Below are 8,362 nucleotides of genomic sequence, written 5' to 3'. Positions count from 1 at the left end.
ACCTTTTAATACGTGTTATGACCTAGTTTTGGAGATAAGGGAGGAGCCAGGAGGCTTGGTTACATGAAATAATGATGACATGGTCCAGAAATGATAGTTTATCTCAATGAATGCTAGAGGAGGCTTTGACCTAGCAGGCCCCCATCTTACAGGTGTTTGCCACTCAGATAAGGCTCCTGAGGCTCAGCCGCACTTCTTGATCTCTTCCTGCTCACCCATTCATGGCCAACTGGCCACCTAACAGTCTCTCCTGGATTCTATTGTTTTCTGTTGTGCTAGGGATTGAGTCCAGGGCCTTATGCATGCAAGGCAAGCACCTGAGCTATATCTACCAACTGAGCTATATCCCCAGCATCCCCCCAGATTGTTCCAAGACATTTGCACATCAGCATGATCTGGCTGCTTTCTGCTGAAGGAAGTGAACCTAGGAGAGGTGACCACGCATCCTTGTTCTTCCTCAGGTAGGGCATGGAACATGAAGGGTATGTAGCACTGCGGAACATCAGAGGTTCATGTTGGTGCATGAGGCACATGTAGAGCAAGAATCATGCTAAGACAACAGTAAAAAGCACAACAAAGCACTATTGTCTGCAGACAGCACAGAAGCAATCAGTTCCATCGGCCAGTCTCTGAAAACAATGAAGACAGTAACTCGTGAAAGTTTCGGGGATGAGCCATATGCCACTGATTTGTGAGTGGAAGCCATTTAAGGCTTTAGAAAGATTTTCAGAATCCTGAGAAACATGTACACATCATATAGTTTTAATAAAATCATAGGTGTCCCTTAAACTATAGAAATCTAATGTCATCAGATTCTGTAAAACACCTTTTTTTAAAATATTTGTCCTAAGTAGTAATACATGACAGTAGAGTGCACTTTGATAGATCATCAGATTGTACATGGTGTAGAATCCCACCAGTCATACAGTCATATATATACATATGGTAATAATGTCTGATACTTTCTACTATCCTTCCTGCCCCCATACCTTCTCCCCTTCCTTTATTCCCCTCTACCTAAAGTAACTTTATTCTTCCCTAGCTTACCCCCACATTGTGAATTAGCATCTGCATATCAGAGAAAACACTGGGCCTTTGGTTTCGGGGAATGGGCTTATTTTACTTAGCATGATATTCTCCAATTCCATCCATTTACCTACAAGTGCCATAATTTCATTCTTCTTTAAGGCTGAGTAATAGTTCATCTCATTCATATATATATATATATATATATATATATTACATTTTTAAATCCATTCATGTGTTGAAGGGCACCTAGATTGGTTCCATAGTTTAGCTATTGTGAGCCCAAGAGTTAACAACCAGAATAAACAAATGGGACTTACTTAAACTAAAAAGTTTTTTCTCAGCAAGAGAAACAATAAAAGAGGTAAATAGAGAGCCTACATCCTGGGAACAAATCTTTACCCCCCACACCTCCGATAGAGCCCTAATATCCAGAATGTACAAAGAACTCAAAAAATTAAATAATAAGATAACAAATAACCCAATTAACAAATGGGCCAAGGACCTCAACAGACACTTCTCAGAGGAGGACATACAATCAATCAACAAGTTCATGAAAAAATGCTCACCATCTCTAGCAATCAGAGAAATGCAAATCAAAACCACCCTAAGATACCATCTCACTCCAGTAAGATTGGCAGCCATTATGAAGTCAAACAACAACAAGTGTTGGCGGGGATGTGGGGAAAAAGGTACACTTGAACACTGCTGGTGGGGCTGCAAAATGGTGAGGCCAATTTGGAAAGCAGTATGGAGATTCCTGGGAAAGCTGGGAATGGAACCACCATTTGACCCAGCTATTGCACTTCTCGGACTATTCCCTGAGGACCTTAAAAGAGCGCACTATAGGGATACGGCTGCATCAATGATTATAGCAGCACAATTCACAATAGCTAGACTGTGGAACCAACCTAGATGCCCTTCAATAGATGAATGGATAAAGAAAATGTGGCATCTATACACAATGGAATATTATGCAGCACTAAGAAATGACAAAATCATAGAATTTGCAGGGAAATGGATGGCATTAGAGCAGATTATGCTAAGTGAAGCTAGCCAAGCCCTAAAAAACAAATGCCAAATGTCTGCTTTGTTATAAAGAGAACAACTAAGAACAGAACAGGAAGGAAGAGCATGTGGAAGAGACTACAGTAAACAAAGACGAATGGGGGGAGAGAAACGGAGAGAGAAGGGAAAGCATACGGAAATGGTAGGAGACCTTCAAGGATACATAAAATTATAAGAGGCTATGAGGGGCAAGGGGGAGGGAAAAAAAAGGGAGAGAATTGAACAACAGCAGGGGAGATAGAGAGGGAAGATGGGAGGGGAGGGGAGGGGAGGGGGGATAGTAGGGGTTAGGAAAGGTAGCAGAATACAACAGACACTAATATGGCATTATGTAAAAATGTGAATATGTAACAGATGTGATTCTGCAATCTATATTTGGGGTGAAAATGGGAGTTCAAAACACAATTTGAGTCTAATGTATGAAAGATGATATATCATGAGCTATGTAATGCTTTAAATAATCAATAAAAAAAAAAAGAGCAAAGTACATCTCACCAATGGGAAAAACATGCTTGAGTTAAACCACTACTGAGAAAACATGGACACTAGATTCACTAATAAGACTTAAAACCAACTGCCTGAATCTTTTAAGATGTACGACCTACAACAGGTCAAAGCACCTGATGAACAATTGAGAGACTCACATAGACACTCGGTGAAATCCAGTGACAGAAGGAGTCAGTGGCATCGTCTGACAGTGAGTGACAGCTGGAGCACACAGAAGAGCTGTAGTGGTGTCTAGCTCAACAGCACACCCACCACAGGTACCTCTAGGGCACTTAGCCAACAGCAGCCCAGCACACATCCTTCTCAACATCACAGGAAAGTCTCCATGACCAGCCACCTTCAGCCACGACAGGCGTTAGTGCAGAAGGCTACCAAATCCCAACATGGCACCAGGAACACTGGAATTACCATGGCATCAGTAACAGAAACACAGCTGGGCGACCTCCAGATATCTGCAGGTCAAATCCCAAAGTTCTAAACAGCACACGGGTCAAGGGTGTCTCAGGATCAGTCTGAATATTTCAAAGGAAAAGAACTGAAACTGCATCTTAGAAAACTTTGTGAAACAGAGCACAGGTACGGCTTAGGGGAGATTAAAGGGAGTGAACACTCACATTAGAAAATAAAAAATAAGGGCTAGGGATATAGCTCAGTTGATAGAATGCTTACCTCATGTGTATAAGGCCCTTGGTTCAATTCCCAGCACACACACAAAAAAACAATCTATATTATTTAATAAATAAATAAAAGAAAATAAGAAATAAAACCATTTATGTATTGAAGGGCATCTAGGTTGGTTCCACAGTTTAGCTATTGTGAATTGTGCTTCTATAAACACTGATGTGGCTGTGTTGCTGTAGTATACTGTTTTAAAGGAGAGGTATAGCTGGGTCAAATGGTGGTTCCATTCCCAGATTTCCAAGGAATCTTCATATTGCTTTCCATATTGGCTGTATCAATTTGCAGTGGTATGTGAGTGTACCTTTTTCCCCACATCCTCACCAACACTTATTGTTGCTTATATTCATAACAGGTGCCATTCTGACTGGAGATGAAATCTTAGAGTAGTTTTGATTTGCATTTCTCTAATTGCTATCGATGATGAATATTTTTTCATATTTTGTTGACTGATTGTATATCATCTTCTGTGAAGTGTGTGTTCAGTTCTTTGGCCCATTTATTGACTGGGTTACTTGTGTATTTGGTGTTTAGCTTTTTGAGTTCTTTATATACCCAAGAGATTAGTGCTCTATCTGATGTGTGATGGGTAAAGATTTGCTCCCAAGATGTAGGCTCTCTATTCACTTCACAGATTGTTTCCTTTGCTAAGAAGAAACTTTTTAGTTTGAGTCCTTTCCATTTATTGATTCTTGATTTTAATTCTTACAGGTGTAAGAATTAATAAGGAGTCTTATTAAGGAAGTTGGATCCTAATCCCACATGATGGAGATTAGGGCCTTTTTCTTCTATTACATCCAGAGTCTCTGGTTTTATTCCTAAATCCTTGATCCATTTTGAGTTGAGTTTTGTGTATTCCTAAATCCTTGATCCATTTTGAGTTGAGTTTTGTGCAGGGTGAGAGATAGGGGTTTATTTCATTTTGTTGCATATGAATCTCTAGTTTTCTTTTCTCCAGTGCAGGTTTTGGGCACCTTTGTCTAACATAAGAGGATTGTAATTTTGTGGGTTAGTCTCTGTGTCCTCTATTCTGTACCATTGGTCTACCCGTCTGCTTTGGTGACAATAGCATGCTTTTTTTGTTACTATTGCTCTATAGTATAGTTTAAAGTCTGGTATAGTGATGCTATTTCATTCTTCTTGCTAAGGATTGCTTTAGCTATTCTGAGTCTCTTATTTTTACAAATAAATTTCATTACTGCTTTTTCTATTTCTATGAGGAATGTCATTGGGATTTTGATGGGAATTGCATTAAATCTGTATAGTGCTTTTCATAGTATGGTCATTTTGATAATATTAATTCTGCCTATCCCAAGAGCAAGGTAGATCCTTCCATCTTCTAAGGTCTTATATAGATTTTTCACCTCTTTTATTGATTCCCAAGTTGTTTTTTTTTTTTTGAGGCTATTGTAAATGGGGTAGTTTTCCTCATTTCCCTTTCTGAGAATTTGTCACTTTTATACAGAAATGCATTTGATTTATGGGTGTTGATTTTTATATCCTGCTACTTTGATGAACTCATTTACTAGATCTAGAATTATTCTAGTGGAACTTTTAGGGTCTTCTAGGTATAGAATCATATTATCAGCAAATAGGGCCAATTTGAGTTCTTCTTTTCATATGTGTATACCTTTAATTTCTTTCATGTGTCTAATTGCTCAGGCCAGTGTTTCAAGAACTGTGTTAAGTAAAAGTGGTAAAAAAGGGCATCTGTGTCTGTGATGAATTACATTTATTGATTTCCATATGTTGAACCAACCTTACATCCCTGGGATGAATCCTACTTGATCGTGGTGCACAATCTTTTTGATATGTTTTAGATTTGATTTGCCAGAATTTTATTGAGAATTTTTGAATCTATGTTCATTAGAGATATTGGTTTGAAGTTTTCTTTCTTTGATGTGTCTTTGGCTGGTTTTGGAATCAGGGGATATTGGCCTCATAGAATGAGTTTGAAATTGCTCCCTCTTTTTCTATTTCCTGAAATAAATTGAAGAGTATTGGTATTTAGTTCTTAAAGGTTTTGTAGAACTCGGCTGTGTATCCATCTGGTCCTGGGCTCTTGTTGGTTTTTGGATTTCTGATGGCATCTTCTATAGTGTTGCTTGAAATTTATCTGTTTAAATTGTATATATCATCCTGATTCAATTTGGGCAAATTATATGACTCTACAAAATTTGTTGATGGCTTTGATATTTTCTATTTTATTAGAGTACAAGTTTTCAAAATACTTTCTAATTATCTTCTGTATTTCTGTAGTGTCTGTTGTGATATTTCCTTTTTCATCACGTATGTTAGTAGTTTTGAGTTTTTTCTCTCCTTCTCTTCATTAGCAATGGCTAAGAGTCTATAAATTTTATTTATTTTTTCAAAGAACTAACTTTTTGTTCTGTCAATTTTTTCAATTGTTTCTTTTGTTTCAATTTCAATTGATTTTAGCTCTGATTTTAATTATTTCCTGTCTTCTGCTTTTGGTGTAGATTTGTTCTTCTTTTCCTAAGGCTTTGAGATATAATGTTAAGATGTAATTTATTTGTTGACTTTTTCTTCTTTTAAGGAATGAACTACATGTAATGAACTTTTCTCTTAGATCTGCTTTCATATATGTTGTACCTGTGTTTTCATTCACCTCTAAAATTTTTTTATTCTCCTCCTTGATGTCTTCTGCAACTCATTGTTCATTCAGTAGCATATTATTTAGTCTCCAGGTGTTGGTGTAGCCTTTATTTCTTATTTTACCATTGATTTTTAATTTCATTCCATTATGATCTGATAGAATGCAGGGAAGTATCTCTATTTTTTATTATTTGCTAAGAGTTGCTTCATGGCATATTATATGGTCTGTTTTAGAGAAAGATCCATATGCTGCTGAGAAGAAAGTGAATTCTTTCATTGAAAGATGAAATATTCTATATATGTTAGTTAAGTCTAAGCTATTGATTGTATTATTGAGTTTTATCGTTTCTTTGTTCAGCTTTTGTTTAGAAGAACTATCTAATGATGAAAGGGGTGTGTTCAAGTCACCCAAAATTATTGTGTTTTAGGAGGCTGGGGTTGTGACTCAGTGTTAGAGCATTTGCCTGGCATGTGTGAGTCCCTGGGTTTGATCCTCAGCACTGCATATATATATATAAATTAAAAGACATTTTTAAAATTATTGTGTTTTAGTCTATTTGACTCTTGAACTTGAGAAGAGTTTGTTTGATGAACATATTTGCTCCATTGTTTGGGGCATATATAATTATTAAGTCTTGTTGATGTATGGTTCCCTTGAGCAGTCTGTAGTGTCCTTCTTTATCCTTTTTGATTGACTTTAGTTTGAAGTCTATTTGATATGAGGATGGAAACCCCTGCTTGCTTCTGCAGTCCATGTAAGTGGTATGATTTTTCCCAACCCTTCACCTTAAGTCTGCAGATGCCTTTTCCTATGAGATGAGTTTCTTGGAGGCAGCATATTGTTGGGTCTTTTTATTTAATCCAATATGCCAGTCTATGTCTTTTGATTGGTAGTTTAGGCCACTAATATTCAGGGTTATTATTGAGACATGATTTGTATTCCCAGCCATTTTTGTTTATTTTTGGTATTCAATTTGAATTGATTTCTCCTCTGAATAGACTTTCCTTTAGTGTAATGCCTCCTTCTGTTGATTTTCATCATTGTTTTTCATTTCCTCTTTGTGGAATATTTTGTTGAGGATGTTCTGTAGTGCAGGCTTTCTAGTTGTAAATTCTTTTAACTTTTGTTTATCATGGAAGGTTTTTATTTCATCATCAAATCTAAAGCTTAGTCTTGCTGAATTTAGGATTGTTGTTTGGCACCCATTTTCTTTCAAAAGTTGTTATATGTTGTCCCATGATCTCCTGGCTTTGAGGGTCTGGGTTGAAAACTCTGCTGAGGTATGAATGTGATCTGATTCCTCTGTCTTGTGATTTTTAAGAGTTTATCCTTATTCAATATGCTACGCATTTTCATTTTCACGTGTCTTGGTGAGATCTTTGTAATTCTGTACATTTGGTGTCCTGTTAGCCTCTTGTATTTGGTTTTCCGATTCATTTTTCATGCTTGGGAAATTTTCTGTTATTATCTCATTGAAGGGATTGTGCATTCCCTTGGTTTGAAATGCTGTGTCTTCCTCTATCCCAATAACTCTTAGATTTGGTCTTTTAATGCTGTCAAATAATTATTAAATGTTCTGCTTATGGTTTCTGACTATGTTCACTGTGTGATCAACTTTATTTTCCAGATTGTATACTTTTGTCTTCATTATCTGAGGTTCTTTCTTGCAAGTAATCTAGTCTGTTGGTTATATTCTCCATTGAGATTTTAATTCAGTTTATTGTATCCTTCATTTGAAGGATTTTTGACTGTTTTTTTTCAAAGTCTGTCTCTTTCTTAAAGTAATCTTTTGCTACCTGTATTTGCTCATTAGGTCATTCCTTAATTCACATTTTCATTATGAAACTTCTGATCTCCTCTGACATTTCATCAACTTCCATGGGTTCTGTTATTATAGTGTCCTGGTTTGTTTGGGGCACTTTCCTCTCATTTTTTCATGTTGTCTATGTGTCTTCCTTTCTTGTAATATGGATCTGAGATATTACAGTTTTTACCCTATTATATAATGGTAATATCTATGCAGATTGTCAGTGCCTCACCTTGATGTTGGGCTTCCAGACCCTTCCAGTCCCTCAATGTATGCTATTGCCTCTAAGGTTGGTGGCAGCAATAGCAGAGGTAACTTATGATAATACTAGAGGTGCCCCATATGGAAGCAGTGTTTTAACAGAGATGGAGATGAAATGGTGGGCCTCACACTCTCTTCGGGACGCCTGCTCTGAGATGCAGCTTCTTGAAGGCCCTGTCTGTTGTCAAAAAGGTAGGGGGGCTACGGTGTGGGGAAGGCTGTGATACTCTGCAGTGTCCCAAGATGGAAGTGGGTTAGGCTTAGGCTCCCAGGATGGGAGGGGTGAACTAGGACCTACCCTGGACCTGGGTCCCATGCAGGTTGGTGAGGGTGGATCTTTGCTGGTCCTGATCTCCCACAGTAATCTGCTGGTTGGAAGGGATGGTCCTGTGCTGGAG

General features: G+C 37.6%; 1 protein-coding gene across 1 annotated transcript in view; it reads right to left on the bottom strand.

Annotated features, from left to right (window-relative positions):
- The window catches only part of LOC308655607 (uncharacterized protein), an 801,622-nt gene that overhangs the window by 467,995 nt on the left and 325,265 nt on the right, over window positions 1-8,362 (bottom strand). The gene's annotated exons all lie outside the window — the stretch shown is intronic.

Source organism: Spermophilus citellus (assembly GCF_964194105.1).
Source record: "Spermophilus citellus genome assembly, chromosome: 1".
Taxonomy (NCBI): Eukaryota; Metazoa; Chordata; class Mammalia; order Rodentia; family Sciuridae; genus Spermophilus; species Spermophilus citellus.
Note: the sequence above shows the minus strand (reverse complement) of the source record. Positions and strands in the feature narration are given on the sequence as shown.